The sequence below is a fragment of the Magallana gigas genome, chromosome 6, assembly GCF_963853765.1.
Source record: "Magallana gigas chromosome 6, xbMagGiga1.1, whole genome shotgun sequence".
Taxonomy (NCBI): Eukaryota; Metazoa; Mollusca; class Bivalvia; order Ostreida; family Ostreidae; genus Magallana; species Magallana gigas.
This window is the reverse complement of record NC_088858.1, coordinates 50,693,667-50,714,107: the sequence shown is the minus strand read 5'-3', so window position 1 is coordinate 50,714,107 and position 20,441 is coordinate 50,693,667. Positions and strand designations below refer to the sequence as shown.

Sequence of the window (20,441 nt, the reverse complement as noted above, 5' to 3'; positions counted from 1 at the left end):
ATTTGCTTTATCCAGCAAGTTGAAATGGTGTATATATTCGCAAGTCTTGCAGAACAAATATAACCATTTCAACTAGTTGGATAATTTTAAAGCAAATGTAAAATAAATCACACAATATAGATGTTCTATTTATCTCATACATTTGACCTTTGTTAAGCAGTTACTATGTCCATGCGCAATGCAATTTAGAACGTCATTTCGAAGATCAATCTATCTGTTTAAATGTAAAGTCAAACTAAAATAAACCTTGAAAAATATTTTAAGCTCTTAATAATATTTCTTAGAGCATAATCACTTGATTTAATTGAAATACTGATCAGACGACTCGAAGAATCAAGTTTGTTGACATTCAGAAAGTTGCGAATGCTCGTTAGTTTGAATTGACTCGAACGAGGAACAGCTGTTGATGATTTATAAAACAAATTGTAGCTTAATGATTTAAAATGGAAAATATTGAGTTAGGATGCTTATTGGTGGTGGAATAAAAGTCTTTAAAAACTTTATTTTCTGTGCATTCTTGTATATAAACACAACCAAAACGTTCTGTTTTCATCGCGTCGTCAGGATGTACTCCTTGATAGATTAAGTGATTAGGAGTTTTAAAAACCACATAGTGGCGCTGGAAGCAAATTGAAAGGGGGTGGTGGGCTAAACTTATCAAAAGTTTCGACAAGCAAAAAACGAAAAGTCTTTGGTTACGGTTATGTATAACCTCCCCCTAATCTCCCCCCCCCCCACCCCCTCCTCCGGTTCCGGTTCTGACGCTTATGCCTAACAGTTATGTGTTTTCTTTCATATTTGTAATTTAAATCTTTGACAAAATCCATTATATTTTAATTTTTGGTAGTAGATATAATTATGTTGAAAGTACAAGCAAATTTTCGAAAATAGGTCGCTGAAGCGTTTCAGCGAGGGCTATGTCAAAATTAGTTCGGACCGGAAGTATTGATGAAGCATCGCCCGTGTGATAAAGCAAAGGTTTCTCACACGAGTAGTATAACCACACGTATGAATTAAATTTGTATATCTATATATGTGTATAGTCTTTATTACGCATAATTTTTGTTTATGTAATTATTCTCTACTATATTGAGCTTATAAAAATAGTGAAATTAGAAATTTAATAACTAATCTATGTTTTTATGAGCTTTAACATTGATTTAAATACCAACTAATGACATGCATAAATCGAACTCAAACTGGAAAAATTATAATGATAATGATACCAAGAAATAGTACATTAAATCATGATTGTCAATTAGGGACAAACGAGGACCACAATATGTAGAATAAAACAATTACCTTAATGACTATTTTTTGCTCCGTAATCTCGATGACCCTGTCTAATTTTTCAAATTTATAAATTAGTATTGTTTTTTTTTTTTACTATGGCCTACTGTGATGAATTATTTCTTTCAATGTTTAATGTTCGTTGGAGTTGTGTCACATTGTGGTTATTACGACTGTTTTTATTGATGATATTTGGTTGTCTTTTACGTGACTGTTAGTATATATACCCCTGCACATTGAGCCATAAGCACACAGTATCTTATACCAAGTCCTTTTTGTTTATCAGCAAGGTAGGCCAAATTGCTTTATTTTAAATTTCATTATTGACGTATGTTAATTTTTTCTTAATACCAAATGAATCAAATGGTCCTTATTTTGAAATAAGATCAATCAATATTTCTGTTCTAGATGATCCGACTGATCTTTTTTGTGGTCCTTTTTTCTGTGGCCTTTTGCTATGGATACAAAACAAACAGTCTCTATGGTAGAAACACATTGTATGGTGATCTTATTGGGAGCGAACTGTATGGAGGATCGTACGGAAAAGGTCTGATTGAAATAAGAACAAATAAAAGGAATGGTCTCTATGGTCACTATGGTGGACCCTATGGAAATGAATTGTATGGTGATCTTATTGGGAGCGAACTGTATGGAGGATCGTACGGAAAAGGTCTGATTGAAACGAGAACAAATAGAAAGAATGTTCTGTATGGTGGACTCTATGGAAAGCAATTGTACGGCGATCTTCCTCGAAACGATCTGTTTTTGGGAGGGTACGGAAAAGTTCTGGTTGAAAACAGACTGCCAAGAAAAGGGGTGTACGGAAGAGGACTTGGCCATAGCAGGCTAGGCGAGGTAAAAAAAAAAAAGCTTAGTAAAAAATTCTAATAAGAAAATTATCCGATACTCATACCGGTATTTATTTCTTTTTCATTGAAAATCTTTTTGATTGATATATTTAAAATCAAGGTGTGAGGGCCCAGCTGATTTATAGACAACGACTTTTTTTTTTATTTTTAACTTGTGGTAGAGAAAAAGATTTGAAAATTATGATTTTCAAAATGTTACAATCTTTACAATCCTCTTCAATTTTTTTTCTTTTAAGAGTATACGATGATTTAGCTTTGTTTACTATATTGGGTAAACTGTATATAGTTTCTGATCAAAACATGTAACCTGCCAATGTAAGAGTTATGTATGAAATACGTTGCCTCCATCTTTCAGACCGTCATATTTTAAAAGTATGAGGATCACAAGACATTATATACCACATAAATGCTCTTTTAAAATCAAAACTTCTGACGCTGTGGAATATTTCTAATCTTAAAAAATATTTTTATGTTTTTAGAATATATAATACCGTTTTGTTGAGAATAATCTGCAATCAAAATGCTTCAATTGTTAATCAATTAATTATGAACTGTCCAGCTTTTTTCTTCTGTAAAGGTTACTTTTTTGGCATTTTGATAATTACATTGTTATCCGTTAAGATCATATTAGACCAGTTTGCAATCATTGATATATTATAATTTTCTGGAAAAAGAAATACTGTGATAAATAATTTTAATGTGCTTATAACTGATTTGCTTATGTTCCAACCAAAGCACTATTATTTCTAGTCAACGAAATGAAAATAATATAGTGTATACATGTACCTTAATATTACTGAACATCCTATATCGTGCAAGAACTGATATCGTGCCAATGTATTCTATAATAAATTTAAGGATGGTGCATGCATTTTACTTTAATAAATCTCCTTTTTTACAGGGTTACTATTAATGGTTCCAATCTCATTTGACGTCCCAGGAAACTACATCTGTACATTGTACTTTATAACTGTCTTTGAATGATTAACACACCAAATAAATCATGGAAGGGAAAAACTCAGACTTTGTTTTATCAGTCTATTTCGTTGCTTAGTATTGAGATTTATCACACGTGTTGTTTGTGGTATTTAACCTGTATTTAATTTGAAGACCGTGTTATAGTTTTCCCGGGAATTGATATGTCAAAACATTCAAACAAAATGTATTAAAAGATGAAAGGCACGAAAATTTAAAAAATATTGATTTCGTTGCATTGAAAGGATATTTCTATTTGGAATCATTCACTATGCAACTCAGGAGCATTGATCGATTTACTGAATTATCAACAATATGATATAATTTTCAAATTCTTTACGCAGAGATGATTCATTTGAGTTACATTTTGCTTTTTCTTTAACAATCATTGACTGGTTACATTTGTATTTGTAAGCAAGGTTACCGACCCATGTAAAAAAGGATAATAGCAACCAAATGGCAAATACATGTAAATGGAAATGCACTTGAAGTATGCAAATAAACCAGAAATATTGAAGTATACATACAAAGCTGTTAAACCGATACTGGAGAATCAAACATATCTAATTTTAACAAAGAAGCAAATTGAAGATAAGAGTTGCAGCGAGCCATAGGACCAGATGCTCACTAAATATAACCCTATTCAAGTTTAGCTAAAGATTGTGCCATATGGACACGAAGTGTTTGCCGCCTTAAAGACAACAGCTGAACACTATCATTAAGATGAATACTAAAATGTTTTAGAAAATCATAGTCTAAGAATTTAGAATGTTTAGTTAATGATTGGTATTTGGCTAAGAATAAAGTGTGTGCCATGGTCATTACCCTAAGCCAAAGGGTTAACTCGTACACCTGACGACATAAAACTTTTCTTAGTTATAAGGCTAGGACAATTTTATTTTCTTTCTAATGCAACCATAGGCCCTAAATAAGCTTTGGTCAGATGAAGCTATCTTTAGACAGCGAACATAGCCTCCATGGTGTTCCAAGATTCCTGTAGCACCAAAGTTTTTAACTCACACTCTTGTCTTATTGAGAGCATTATTGTTTCTAGTCTTACGCCATGTTGGTTTTGGCAGTATGTGTGACCACATGATTTTCGTTCTTGGCAACATTCAAGAAAGAGCATTCAAAGATTTCTCCATTATTTCGCACAATTCAAAACATTTTATCTTACCAATGTCATTACCTTCACAATGATAAACCAGACAATGCCGTACCAATACCGTAACAATTGCCTGATTTAGGAGAGGACATGTCGCCATCACATGCCGTCTTTTCCCTGCAACTTTATGATAGCTTCTATGGGAGAAACTCAAGATTGGATCCCCCATTCATCCTAGCATAACCGAATGCATGCCAAATAATTGAAGATCCAACACCTTCTGAAAGAATAAATATATATAAACACAATCAAAATAAACAAGTCAACATTTCTGTGCACACCATTATGATCAGACAACATACAAAAAATCAAGTAAGCTGCAAGAAAAAAGGTACACACTTTAACATTTCAATAATAGATTGACTTTGAGGTTGGTACATTTACTAAGCACTTATAAGCTCTTGACTTCCAGCGCCCAGGTTCTTTAATTTGACCATCTGAAATGCTATTGATAGAAGCTGTTGTAGCACCTCCTTTATACCAAAGGAATATGATTTGTATTTTTTACTCCAATGCATGACAGAGATTTCTTCGAAATGATATTGAATTGGTAACGAGTCGTCTGGCGACTTTGTAAAATGACAGAAGAAAGAAAGAAACTTGTATTTAGCAAACACCAGATTACCCCCTATAGTTTCGTTGTCTAGAGAAAACAATAATAGAAATATTTATTACTAAAACACTGTGGTAATTATTAATATGGAAGACACTGGCAACATATCAGTACTAAATTATAATTGTTTCTTACTATAAGAAAGTCATAAAAGTATCATTTCGAAATCTTTCTTTGTCCAGTGTTTTTTTTTTTACCATAAAAATAAATCCATATACCCAAACCTCTATCCAAGGCCCATTTTCTCACCCCCTTTCTCTATCTATCCTCTTCAATAATCCCAGTCTCATTGCATGTATATAAACAATGATGGTATACATGCTTATGTTTACATTTTTGCAAATATATAGAGGATATCTATATTTTGAGATTTTATATTTGCTTTATCCAGCAAGTTGAAATGGTGTATATATTCGCAAGTCTTGCAGAACAAATATAACCATTTCAACTAGTTGGATAATTTTAAAGCAAATGTAAAATAAATCACACAATATAGATGTTCTATTTATCTCATACATTTGACCTTTGTTAAGCAGTTACTATGTCCATGCGCAATGCAATTTAGAACGTCATTTCGAAGATCAATCTATCTGTTTAAATGTAAAGTCAAACTAAAATAAACCTTGAAAAATATTTTAAGCTCTTAATAATATTTCTTAGAGCATAATCACTTGATTTAATTGAAATACTGATCAGACGACTCGAAGAATCAAGTTTGTTGACATTCAGAAAGTTGCGAATGCTCGTTAGTTTGAATTGACTCGAACGAGGAACAGCTGTTGATGATTTATAAAACAAATTGTAGCTTAATGATTTAAAATGGAAAATATTGAGTTAGGATGCTTATTGGTGGTGGAATAAAAGTCTTTAAAAACTTTATTTTCTGTGCATTCTTGTATATAAACACAACCAAAACGTTCTGTTTTCATCGCGTCGTCAGGATGTACTCCTTGATAGATTAAGTGATTAGGAGTTTTAAAAACCACATAGTGGCGCTGGAAGCAAATTGAAAGGGGGTGGTGGGCTAAACTTATCAAAAGTTTCGACAAGCAAAAAACGAAAAGTCTTTGGTTACGGTTATGTATAACCTCCCCCTAATCTCCCCCCCCCCCACCCCCTCCTCCGGTTCCGGACGCTTATGCCTAACAGTTATGTGTTTTCTTTCATATTTGTAATTTAAATCTTTGACAAAATCCATTATATTTTAATTTTTGGTAGTAGATATAATTATGTTGAAAGTACAAGCAAATTTTCGAAAATAGGTCGCTGAAGCGTTTCAGCGAGGGCTATGTCAAAATTAGTTCGGACCGGAAGTATTGATGAAGCATCGCCCGTGTGATAAAGCAAAGGTTTCTCACACGAGTAGTATAACCACACGTATGAATTAAATTTGTATATCCATATATGTGTATAGTCTTTATTACGCATAATTTTTGTTTATGTCATTATTCTCTACTATATTGAGCTTATAAAAATAGTGAAATTAGAAATTTAATAACTAATCTATGTTTTTATGAGCTTTAACATTGATTTAAATACCAACTAATGACATGCATAAATCGAACTCAAACTGGAAAAATTATAATGATAATGATACCAAGAAATAGTACATTAAATCATGATTGTCAATTAGGGACAAACGAGGACCACAATATGTAGAATAAAACAATTACCTTAATGACTATTTTTTGCTCCGTAATCTCGATGACCCTGTCTAATTTTTCAAATTTATAAATTAGTATTGTTTTTTTTTTTTACTATGGCCTACTGTGATGAATTATTTCTTTCAATGTTTAATGTTCGTTGGAGTTGTGTCACATTGTGGTTATTACGACTGTTTTTATTGATGATATTTGGTTGTCTTTTACGTGACTGTTAGTATATATACCCCTGCACATTGAGCCATAAGCACACAGTATCTTATACCAAGTCCTTTTTGTTTATCAGCAAGGTAGGCCAAATTGCTTTATTTTAAATTTCATTATTGACGTATGTTAATTTTTTCTTAATACCAAATGAATCAAATGGTCCTTATTTTGAAATAAGATCAATCAATATTTCTGTTCTAGATGATCCGACTGATCTTTTTTGTGGTCCTTTTTTCTGTGGCCTTTTGCTATGGATACAAAACAAACAGTCTCTATGGTAGAAACACATTGTATGGTGATCTTATTGGGAGCGAACTGTATGGAGGATCGTACGGAAAAGGTCTGATTGAAATAAGAACAAATAAAAGGAATGGTCTCTATGGTCACTATGGTGGACCCTATGGAAATGAATTGTATGGTGATCTTATTGGGAGCGAACTGTATGGAGGATCGTACGGAAAAGGTCTGATTGAAACGAGAACAAATAGAAAGAATGTTCTGTATGGTGGACTCTATGGAAAGCAATTGTACGGCGATCTTCCTCGAAACGATCTGTTTTTGGGAGGGTACGGAAAAGTTCTGGTTGAAAACAGACTGCCAAGAAAAGGGGTGTACGGAAGAGGACTTGGCCATAGCAGGCTAGGCGAGGTAAAAAAAAAAAAGCTTAGTAAAAAATTCTAATAAGAAAATTATCCGATACTCATACCGGTATTTATTTCTTTTTCATTGAAAATCTTTTTGATTGATATATTTAAAATCAAGGTGTGAGGGCCCAGCTGATTTATAGACAACGACTTTTTTTTTTATTTTTAACTTGTGGTAGAGAAAAAGATTTGAAAATTATGATTTTCAAAATGTTACAATCTTTACAATCCTCTTCAATTTTTTTCTTTTAAGAGTATACGATGATTTAGCTTTGTTTACTATATTGGGTAAACTGTATATAGTTTCTGATCAAAACATGTAACCTGCCAATGTAAGAGTTATGTATGAAATACGTTGCCTCCATCTTTCAGACCGTCATATTTTAAAAGTATGAGGATCACAAGACATTATATACCACATAAATGCTCTTTTAAAATCAAAACTTCTGACGCTGTGGAATATTTCTAATCTTAAAAAATATTTTTATGTTTTTAGAATATATAATACCGTTTTGTTGAGAATAATCTGCAATCAAAATGCTTCAATTGTTAATCAATTAATTATGAACTGTCCAGCTTTTTTCTTCTGTAAAGGTTACTTTTTTGGCATTTTGATAATTACATTGTTATCCGTTAAGATCATATTAGACCAGTTTGCAATCATTGATATATTATAATTTTCTGGAAAAAGAAATACTGTGATAAATAATTTTAATGTGCTTATAACTGATTTGCTTATGTTCCAACCAAAGCACTATTATTTCTAGTCAACGAAATGAAAATAATATAGTGTATACATGTACCTTAATATTACTGAACATCCTATATCGTGCAAGAACTGATATCGTGCCAATGTATTCTATAATAAATTTAAGGATGGTGCATGCATTTTACTTTAATAAATCTCCTTTTTTACAGGGTTACTATTAATGGTTCCAATCTCATTTGACGTCCCAGGAAACTACATATGTACATTGTACTTTATAACTGTCTTTGAATGATTAACACACCAAATAAATCATGGAAGGGAAAAACTCAGACTTTGTTTTATCAGTCTATTTCGTTGCTTAGTATTGAGATTTATCACACGTGTTGTTTGTGGTATTTAACCTGTATTTAATTTGAAGACCGTGTTATAGTTTTCCCGGGAATTGATATGTCAAAACATTCAAACAAAATGTATTAAAAGATGAAAGGCACGAAAATTTAAAAAATATTGATTTCGTTGCATTGAAAGGATATTTCTATTTGGAATCATTCACTATGCAACTCAGGAGCATTGATCGATTTACTGAATTATCAACAATATGATATAATTTTCAAATTCTTTACGCAGAGATGATTCATTTGAGTTACATTTTGCTTTTTCTTTAACAATCATTGACTGGTTACATTTGTATTTGTAAGCAAGGTTACCGACCCATGTAAAAAAGGATAATAGCAACCAAATGGCAAATACATGTAAATGGAAATGCACTTGAAGTATGCAAATAAACCAGAAATATTGAAGTATACATACAAAGCTGTTAAACCGATACTGGAGAATCAAACATATCTAATTTTAACAAAGAAGCAAATTGAAGATAAGAGTTGCAGCGAGCCATAGGACCAGATGCTCACTAAATATAACCCTATTCAAGTTTAGCTAAAGATTGTGCCATATGGACACGAAGTGTTTGCCGCCTTAAAGACAACAGCTGAACACTATCATTAAGATGAATACTAAAATGTTTTAGAAAATCATAGTCTAAGAATTTAGAATGTTTAGTTAATGATTGGTATTTGGCTAAGAATAAAGTGTGTGCCATGGTCATTACCCTAAGCCAAAGGGTTAACTCGTACACCTGACGACATAAAACTTTTCTTAGTTATAAGGCTAGGACAATTTTATTTTCTTTCTAATGCAACCATAGGCCCTAAATAAGCTTTGGTCAGATGAAGCTATCTTTAGACAGCGAACATAGCCTCCATGGTGTTCCAAGATTCCTGTAGCACCAAAGTTTTTAACTCACACTCTTGTCTTATTGAGAGCATTATTGTTTCTAGTCTTACGCCATGTTGGTTTTGGCAGTATGTGTGACCACATGATTTTCGTTCTTGGCAACATTCAAGAAAGAGCATTCAAAGATTTCTCCATTATTTCGCACAATTCAAAACATTTTATCTTACCAATGTCATTACCTTCACAATGATAAACCAGACAATGCCGTACCAATACCGTAACAATTGCCTGATTTAGGAGAGGACATGTCGCCATCACATGCCGTCTTTTCCCTGCAACTTTATGATAGCTTCTATGGGAGAAACTCAAGATTGGATCCCCCATTCATCCTAGCATAACCGAATGCATGGCAAATAATTGAAGATCCAACACCTTCTGAAAGAATAAATATATATAAACACAATCAAAATAAACAAGTCAACATTTCTGTGCACACCATTATGATCAGACAACATACAAAAAATCAAGTAAGCTGCAAGAAAAAAGGTACACACTTTAACATTTCAATTATAGATTGACTTTGAGGTTGGTACATTTACTAAGCACTTATAAGCTCTTGACTTCCAGCGCCCAGGTTCTTTAATTTGACCATCTGAAATGCTATTGATAGAAGCTGTTGTAGCACCTCCTTTATACCAAAGGAATATGATTTGTATTTTTTACTCCAATGCATGACAGAGATTTCTTCGAAATGATATTGAATTGGTAACGAGTCGTCTGGCGACTTTGTAAAATGACAGAAGAAAGAAAGAAACTTGTATTTAGCAAACACCAGATTACCCCCTATAGTTTCGTTGTCTAGAGAAAACAATAATAGAAATATTTATTACTAAAACACTGTGGTAATTATTAATATGGAAGACACTGGCAACATATCAGTACTAAATTATAATTGTTTCTTACTATAAGAAAGTCATAAAAGTATCATTTCGAAATCTTTCTTTGTCCAGTGTTTTTTTTTTTACCATAAAAATAAATCCATATACCAAAACCTCTATCCAAGGCCCATTTTCTCACCCCCTTTCTCTATCTATCCTCTTCAATAATCCCAGTCTCATTGCATGTATATAAACAATGATGGTATACATGCTTATGTTTACATTTTTGCAAATATATAGAGGATATCTATATTTTGAGATTTTATATTTGCTTTATCCAGCAAGTTGAAATGGTGTATATATTCGCAAGTCTTGCAGAACAAATATAACCATTTCAACTAGTTGGATAATTTTAAAGCAAATGTAAAATAAATCACACAATATAGATGTTCTATTTATCTCATACATTTGACCTTTGTTAAGCAGTTACTATGTCCATGCGCAATGCAATTTAGAACGTCATTTCGAAGATCAATCTATCTGTTTAAATGTAAAGTCAAACTAAAATAAACCTTGAAAAATATTTTAAGCTCTTAATAATATTTCTTAGAGCATAATCACTTGATTTAATTGAAATACTGATCAGACGACTCGAAGAATCAAGTTTGTTGACATTCAGAAAGTTGCGAATGCTCGTTAGTTTGAATTGACTCGAACGAGGAACAGCTGTTGATGATTTATAAAACAAATTGTAGCTTAATGATTTAAAATGGAAAATATTGAGTTAGGATGCTTATTGGTGGTGGAATAAAAGTCTTTAAAAACTTTATTTTCTGTGCATTCTTGTATATAAACACAACCAAAACGTTCTGTTTTCATCGCGTCGTCAGGATGTACTCCTTGATAGATTAAGTGATTAGGAGTTTTAAAAACCACATAGTGGCGCTGGAAGCAAATTGAAAGGGGGTGGTGGGCTAAACTTATCAAAAGTTTCGACAAGCAAAAAACGAAAAGTCTTTGGTTACGGTTATGTATAACCTCCCCCTAATCTCCCCCCCCCCACCCCCTCCTCCGGTTCCGGTTCTGACGCTTATGCCTAACAGTTATGTGTTTTCTTTCATATTTGTAATTTAAATCTTTGACAAAATCCATTATATTTTAATTTTTGGTAGTAGATATAATTATGTTGAAAGTACAAGCAAATTTTCGAAAATAGGTCGCTGAAGCGTTTCAGCGAGGGCTATGTCAAAATTAGTTCGGACCGGAAGTATTGATGAAGCATCGCCCGTGTGATAAAGCAAAGGTTTCTCACACGAGTAGTATAACCACACGTATGAATTAAATTTGTATATCCATATATGTGTATAGTCTTTATTACGCATAATTTTTGTTTATGTCATTATTCTCTACTATATTGAGCTTATAAAAATAGTGAAATTAGAAATTTAATAACTAATCTATGTTTTTATGAGCTTTAACATTGATTTAAATACCAACTAATGATATGCATAAATCGAACTCAAACTGGAAAATTTATAATGATAATGATACCAAGAAATAGTACATTAAATCATGATTGTCAATTAGGGACAAACGAGGACCACAATATGTAGAATAAAACAATTACCTTAATGACTATTTTTGCTCCGTAATCTCGATGACCCTGTCTAATTTTTCAAATTTATCAATTAGTATTGTTTTTTTTTTTACTATGGCCTCCTGTGATGAATTATTTCTTTCAATGTTTAATGTTCGTTGGAGTTGTGTCACATTGTGGTTATTACGACTGTTTTTATTGATGATATTTGGTTGTCTTTTACGTGACTGTTAGTATATATACCCCTGCACATTGAGCCATAAGCACACAGTATCTTATACCAAGTCCTTTTTGTTTATCAGCAAGGTAGGCCAAATTGCTTTATTTTAAATTTCATTATTGACGTATGTTAATTTTTTCTTAATACCAAATGAATCAAATGGTCCTTATTTTGAAATAAGATCAATCAATATTTCTGTTCTAGATGATCCGACTGATCTTTTTTGTGGTCCTTTTTTCTGTGGCCTTTTGCTATGGATACAAAACAAACAGTCTCTATGGTAGAAACACATTGTATGGTGATCTTATTGGGAGCGAACTGTATGGAGGATCGTACGGAAAAGGTCTGATTGAAATAAGAACAAATAAAAGGAATGGTCTCTATGGTCACTATGGTGGACCCTATGGAAATGAATTGTATGGTGATCTTATTGGGAGCGAACTGTATGGAGGATCGTACGGAAAAGGTCTGATTGAAACGAGAACAAATAGAAAGAATGTTCTGTATGGTGGACTCTATGGAAAGCAATTGTACGGCGATCTTCCTCGAAACGATCTGTTTTTGGGAGGGTACGGAAAAGTTCTGGTTGAAAACAGACTGCCAAGAAAAGGGGTGTACGGAAGAGGACTTGGCCATAGCAGGCTAGGCGAGGTAAAAAAAAAAGCTTAGTAAAAATTTCTAATAAGAAAACTATCCGATACTCATACCGGTATTTATTTCTTTTTCATTGAAAATCTTTTTGATTGATATATTTAAAATCAAGGTGTGAGGGCCCAGCTGATTTATAGTCAACGACTTTTTTTTCATTTTTAACTTGTGGTAGAGAAAAAGATTTGAAAATTATGATTTTCAAAATGTTACAATCTTTACAATCCTCTTCAATTTTTTTCTTTTAAGAGTATACGATGATTTAGCTTTGTTTACTATATTTGGTAAACTGTATATAGTTTCTGATCAAAACATGTAACCTGCCAATGTAAGAGTTATGTATGAAATACGTTGCCTCCATCTTTCAGACCGTCATATTTTAAAAGTATGAGGATCACATGACATTATATACCACATAAATGCTCTTTTAAAATCAAAACTTCTGACGCTGTGGAATATTTCTAATCTTAAAAAATATTTTTATGTTTTTAGAATATATAATACCGTTTTGTTGAGAATAATCTGCAATCAAAATGCTTCAATTGTTAATCAATTAATTATGAACTGTCCAGCCTTTTTCTTCTGTAAAGGTTACTTTTTTGGCATTTTGATAATTACATTGTTATCCGTTAAGATCATATTAGACCAGTTTGCAATCATTGATATATTATAATTTTCTGGAAAAAGAAATACTGTGATAAATAATTTTAATGTGCTTATAACTGATTTGCTTATGTTCCAACCAAAGCACTATTATTTCTAGTCAACGAAATGAAAATAATATAGTGTATACATGTACCTTAATATTACTGAACATCCTATATCGTGCAAGAACTGATATCGTGCCAATGTATTCTATAATAAATTTAAGGATGGTGCATGCATTTTACATTAATAAATCTCCTTTTTTACAGGGTTACTATTAATGGTTCCAATCTCATTTGACGTCCCAGGAAACTACATCTGTACATTGTACTTTATAACTGTCTTTGAATGATTAACACACCAAATAAATCATGGAAGGGAAAAACTCAGACTTTGTTTTATCAGTCTATTTCGTTGCTTAGTATTGAGATTTATCACACGTGTTGTTTGTGGTATTTAACCTGTATTTAATTTGAAGACCGTGTTATAGTTTTCCCGGGAATTGATATGTCAAAACATTCAAACAAAATGTATTAAAAGATGAAAGGCACGAAAATTTAAAAAATATTGATTTCGTTGCATTGAAAGGATATTTCTATTTGGAATCATTCACTATGCAACTCAGGAGCATTGATCGATTTACTGAATTATCAACAATATGATATAATTTTCAAATTCTTTACGCAGAGATGATTCATTTGAGTTACATTTTGCTTTTTCTTTAACAATCATTGACTGGTTACATTTGTATTTGTAAGCAAGGTTACCGACCCATGTAAAAAAGGATAATAGCAACCAAATGGCAAATACATGTAAATGGAAATGCACTTGAAGTATGCAAATAAACCAGAAATATTGAAGTATACATACAAAGCTGTTAAACCGATACTGGAGAATCAAACATATCTAATTTTAACAAAGAAGCAAATTGAAGATAAGAGTTGCAGCGAGCCATAGGACCAGATGCTCACTAAATATAACCCTATTCAAGTTTAGCTAAAGATTGTGCCATATGGACACGAAGTGTTTGCCGCCTTAAAGACAACAGCTGAACACTATCATTAAGATGAATACTAAAATGTTTTAGAAAATCATAGTCTAAGAATTTAGAATGTTTAGTTAATGATTGGTATTTGGCTAAGAATAAAGTGTGTGCCATGGTCATTACCCTAAGCCAAAGGGTTAACTCGTACACCTGACGACATAAAACTTTTCTTAGTTATAAGGCTAGGACAATTTTATTTTCTTTCTAATGCAACCATAGGCCCTTAATAAGCTTTGGTCAGATGAAGCTATCTTTAGACAGCGAACATAGCCTCCATGGTGTTCCAAGATTCCTGTAGCACCAAAGTTTTTAACTCACACTCTTGTCTTATTGAGAGCATTATTGTTTCTAGTCTTACGCCATGTTGGTTTTGGCAGTATGTGTGACCACATGATTTTCGTTCTTGGCAACATTCAAGAAAGAGCATTCAAAGATTTCTCCATTATTTCGCACAATTCAAAACATTTTATCTTACCAATGTCATTACCTTCACAATGATAAACCAGACAATGCCGTACCAATACCGTAACAATTGCCTGATTTAGGAGAGGACATGTCGCCATCACATGCCGTCTTTTCCCTGCAACTTTATGATAGCTTCTATGGGAGAAACTCAAGATTGGATCCCCCATTCATCCTAGCATAACCGAATGCATGCCAAATAATTGAAGATCCAACACCTTCTGAAAGAATAAATATATATAAACACAATCAAAATAAACAAGTCAACATTTCTGTGCACACCATTATGATCAGACAACATACAAAAAATCAAGTAAGCTGCAAGAAAAAAGGTACACACTTTAACATTTCAATTATAGATTGACTTTGAGGTTGGTACATTTACTAAGCACTTATAAGCTCTTGACTTCCAGCGCCCAGGTTCTTTAATTTGACCATCTGAAATGCTATTGATAGAAGCTGTTGTAGCACCTCCTTTATACCAAAGGAATATGATTTGTATTTTTTACTCCAATGCATGACAGAGATTTCTTCGAAATGATATTGAATTGGTAACGAGTCGTCTGGCGACTTTGTAAAATGACAGAAGAAAGAAAGAAACTTGTATTTAGCAAACACCAGATTACCCCCTATAGTTTCGTTGTCTAGAGAAAACAATAATAGAAATATTTATTACTAAAACACTGTGGTAATTATTAATATGGAAGACACTGGCAACATATCAGTACTAAATTATAATTGTTTCTTACTATAAGAAAGTCATAAAAGTATCATTTCGAAATCTTTCTTTGTCCAGTGTTTTTTTTTTTACCATAAAAATAAATCCATATACCAAAACCTCTATCCAAGGCCCATTTTCTCACCCCCTTTCTCTATCTATCCTCTTCAATAATCCCAGTCCCATTGCATGTATATAAACAATGATGGTATACATGCTTATGTTTACATTTTTGCAAATATATAGAGGATATCTATATTTTGAGATTTTATATTTGCTTTATCCAGCAAGTTGAAATGGTGTATATATTCGCAAGTCTTGCAGAACAAATATAACCATTTCAACTAGTTGGATAATTTTAAAGCAAATGTAAAATAAATCACACAATATAGATGTTCTATTTATCTCATACATTTGACCTTTGTTAAGCAGTTACTATGTCCATGCGCAATGCAATTTAGAACGTCATTTCGAAGATCAATCTATCTGTTTAAATGTAAAGTCAAACTAAAATAAACCTTGAAAAATATTTTAAGCTCTTAATAATATTTCTTAGAGCATAATCACTTGATTTAATTGAAATACTGATCAGACGACTCGAAGAATCAAGTTTGTTGACATTCAGAAAGTTGCGAATGCTCGTTAGTTTGAATTGACTCGAACGAGGAACAGCTGTTGATGATTTATAAAACAAATTGTAGCTTAATGATTTAAAATGGAAAATATTGAGTTAGGATGCTTATTGGTGGTGGAATAAAAGTCTTTAAAAACTTTATTTTCTGTGCATTCTTGTATATAAACACAACCAAAACGTTCTGTTTTCATCGCGTCGTCAGGATGTACTCCTTGATAGATTAAGTGATTAGGAGTTTTAAAAACCACATAGTGGCGCTGGAAGCAAATTGAAAGGGGGTGGTGGGCTAAACTTATCAAAAGTTTCGACAAGCAAAAAACGAAAAGTCTTTGGTTACGGTTATGTATAACCTCCCCCTAATCTCCCCCCCCCCACCCCCTCCTCCGGTTCCGGTTCTGACGCTTATGCCTAACAGTTATGTGTTTTCTTTCATATTTGTAATTTAAATCTTTGACAAAATCCATTATATTTTAATTTTTGGTAGTAGATATAATTATGTTGAAAGTACAAGCAAATTTTCGAAAATAGGTCGCTGAAGCGTTTCAGCGAGGGCTATGTCAAAATTAGTTCGGACCGGAAGTATTGATGAAGCATCGCCCGTGTGATAAAGCAAAGGTTTCTCACACGAGTAGTATAACCACACGTATGAATTAAATTTGTATATCCATATATGTGTATAGTCTTTATTACGCATAATTTTTGTTTATGTCATTATTCTCTACTATATTGAGCTTATAAAAATAGTGAAATTAGAAATTTAATAACTAATCTATGTTTTTATGAGCTTTAACATTGATTTAAATACCAACTAATGATATGCATAAATCGAACTCAAACTGGAAAATTTATAATGATAATGATACCAAGAAATAGTACATTAAATCATGATTGTCAATTAGGGACAAACGAGGACCACAATATGTAGAATAAAACAATTACCTTAATGACTATTTTTGCTCCGTAATCTCGATGACCCTGTCTAATTTTTCAAATTTATCAATTAGTATTGTTTTTTTTTTTACTATGGCCTCCTGTGATGAATTATTTCTTTCAATGTTTAATGTTCGTTGGAGTTGTGTCACATTGTGGTTATTACGACTGTTTTTATTGATGATATTTGGTTGTCTTTTACGTGACTGTTAGTATATATACCCCTGCACATTGAGCCATAAGCACACAGTATCTTATACCAAGTCCTTTTTGTTTATCAGCAAGGTAGGCCAAATTGCTTTATTTTAAATTTCATTATTGACGTATGTTAATTTTTTCTTAATACCAAATGAATCAAATGGTCCTTATTTTGAAATAAGATCAATCAATATTTCTGTTCTAGATGATCCGACTGATCTTTTTTGTGGTCCTTTTTTCTGTGGCCTTTTGCTATGGATACAAAACAAACAGTCTCTATGGTAGAAACACATTGTATGGTGATCTTATTGGGAGCGAACTGTATGGAGGATCGTACGGAAAAGGTCTGATTGAAATAAGAACAAATAAAAGGAATGGTCTCTATGGTCACTATGGTGGACCCTATGGAAATGAATTGTATGGTGATCTTATTGGGAGCGAACTGTATGGAGGATCGTACGGAAAAGGTCTGATTGAAACGAGAACAAATAGAAAGAATGTTCTGTATGGTGGACTCTATGGAAAGCAATTGTACGGCGATCTTCCTCGAAACGATCTGTTTTTGGGAGGGTACGGAAAAGTTCTGGTTGAAAACAGACTGCCAAGAAAAGGGGTGTACGGAAGAGGACTTGGCCATAGCAGGCTAGGCGAGGTAAAAAAAAAAGCTTAGTAAAAAATTCTAATAAGAAAACTATCCGATACTCATACCGGTATTTATTTCTTTTTCATTGAAAATCTTTTTGATTGATATATTTAAAATCAAGGTGTGAGGGCCCAGCTGATTTATAGTCAACGACTTTTTTTTCATTTTTAACTTGTGGTAGAGAAAAAGATTTGAAAATTATGATTTTCAAAATGTTACAATCTTTACAATCCTCTTCAATTTTTTTCTTTTAAGAGTATACGATGATTTAGCTTTGTTTACTATATTTGGTAAACTGTATATAGTTTCTGATCAAAACATGTAACCTGCCAATGTAAGAGTTATGTATGAAATACGTTGCCTCCATCTTTCAGACCGTCATATTTTAAAAGTATGAGGATCACATGACATTATATACCACATAAATGCTCTTTTAAAATCAAAACTTCTGACGCTGTGGAATATTTCTAATCTTAAAAAATATTTTTATGTTTTTAGAATATATAATACCGTTTTGTTGAGAATAATCTGCAATCAAAATGCTTCAATTGTTAATCAATTAATTATGAACTGTCCAGCCTTTTTCTTCTGTAAAGGTTACTTTTTTGGCATTTTGATAATTACATTGTTATCCGTTAAGATCATATTAGACCAGTTTGCAATCATTGATATATTATAATTTTCTGGAAAAAGAAATACTGTGATAAATAATTTTAATGTGCTTATAACTGATTTGCTTATGTTCCAACCAAAGCACTATTATTTCTAGTCAACGAAATGAAAATAATATAGTGTATACATGTACCTTAATATTACTGAACATCCTATATCGTGCAAGAACTGATATCGTGCCAATGTATTCTATAATAAATTTAAGGATGGTGCATGCATTTTACATTAATAAATCTCCTTTTTTACAGGGTTACTATTAATGGTTCCAATCTCATTTGACGTCCCAGGAAACTACATCTGTACATTGTACTTTATAACTGTCTTTGAATGATTAACACACCAAATAAATCATGGAAGGGAAAAACTCAGACTTTGTTTTATCAGTCTATTTCGTTGCTTAGTATTGAGATTTATCACACGTGTTGTTTGTGGTATTTAACCTGTATTTAATTTGAAGACCGTGTTATAGTTTTCCCGGGAATTGATATGTCAAAACATTCAAACAAAATGTATTAAAAGATGAAAGGCACGAAAATTTAAAAAATATTGATTTCGTTGCATTGAAAGGATATTTCTATTTGGAATCATTCACTATGCAACTCAGGAGCATTGATCGATTTACTGAATTATCAACAATATGATATAATTTTCAAATTCTTTACGCAGAGATGATTCATTTGAGTTACATTTTGCTTTTTCTTTAACAATCATTGACTGGTTACATTTGTATTTGTAAGCAAGGTTACCGACCCATGTAAAAAAGGATAATAGCAACCAAATGGCAAATACATGTAAATGGAAATGCACTTGAAGTATGCAAATAAACCAGAAATATTGAAGTATACATACAAAGCTGTTAAACCGATACTGGAGAATCAAACATATCTAATTTTAACAAAGAAGCAAATTGAAGATAAGAGTTGCAGCGAGCCATAGGACCAGATGCTCACTAAATATAACCCTATTCAAGTTTAGCTAAAGATTGTGCCATATGGACACGAAGTGTTTGCCGCCTTAAAGACAACAGCTGAACACTATCATTAAGATGAATACTAAAATGTTTTAGAAAATCATAGTCTAAGAATTTAGAATGTTTAGTTAATGATTGGTATTTGGCTAAGAATAAAGTGTGTGCCATGGTCATTACCCTAAGCCAAAGGGTTAACTCGTACACCTGACGACATAAAACTTTTCTTAGTTATAAGGCTAGGACAATTTTATTTTCTTTCTAATGCAACCATAGGCCCTTAATAAGCTTTGGTCAGATGAAGCTATCTTTAGACAGCGAACATAGCCTCCATGGTGTTCCAAGATTCCTGTAGCACCAAAGTTTTTAACTCACACTCTTGTCTTATTGAGAGCATTATTGTTTCTAGTCTTACGCCATGTTGGTTTTGGCAGTATGTGTGACCACATGATTTTCGTTCTTGGCAACATTCAAGAAAGAGCATTCAAAGATTTCTCCATTATTTCGCACAATTCAAAACATTTTATCTTACCAATGTCATTACCTTCACAATGATAAACCAGACAATGCCGTACCAATACCGTAACAATTGCCTGATTTAGGAGAGGACATGTCGCCATCACATGCCGTCTTTTCCCTGCAACTTTATGATAGCTTCTATGGGAGAAACTCAAGATTGGATCCCCCATTCATCCTAGCATAACCGAATGCATGCCAAATAATTGAAGATCCAACACCTTCTGAAAGAATAAATATATATAAACACAATCAAAATAAACAAGTCAACATTTCTGTGCACACCATTATGATCAGACAAC

At 32.5% G+C, this 20,441-nt stretch overlaps 2 long non-coding RNA genes across 2 annotated transcripts; both read left to right on the top strand.

Moving 5' to 3' along the window:
- Positions 1–1,538: 1,538 nt before the first annotated feature.
- Positions 1,539–3,164, top strand: LOC117688815 (uncharacterized). The gene is made up of 3 exons (XR_010715228.1): positions 1,539–1,580; positions 1,699–2,145; positions 3,061–3,164. It is a non-coding gene; the product is annotated as an uncharacterized lncRNA (long non-coding RNA).
- Positions 3,165–17,386: 14,222 nt separating this feature from the next.
- Positions 17,387–19,008, top strand: LOC117688816 (uncharacterized). The gene is made up of 3 exons (XR_004601184.2): positions 17,387–17,428; positions 17,547–17,993; positions 18,905–19,008. It is a non-coding gene; the product is annotated as an uncharacterized lncRNA (long non-coding RNA).
- The last annotated feature ends 1,433 nt before the right edge of the window (positions 19,009–20,441 follow it).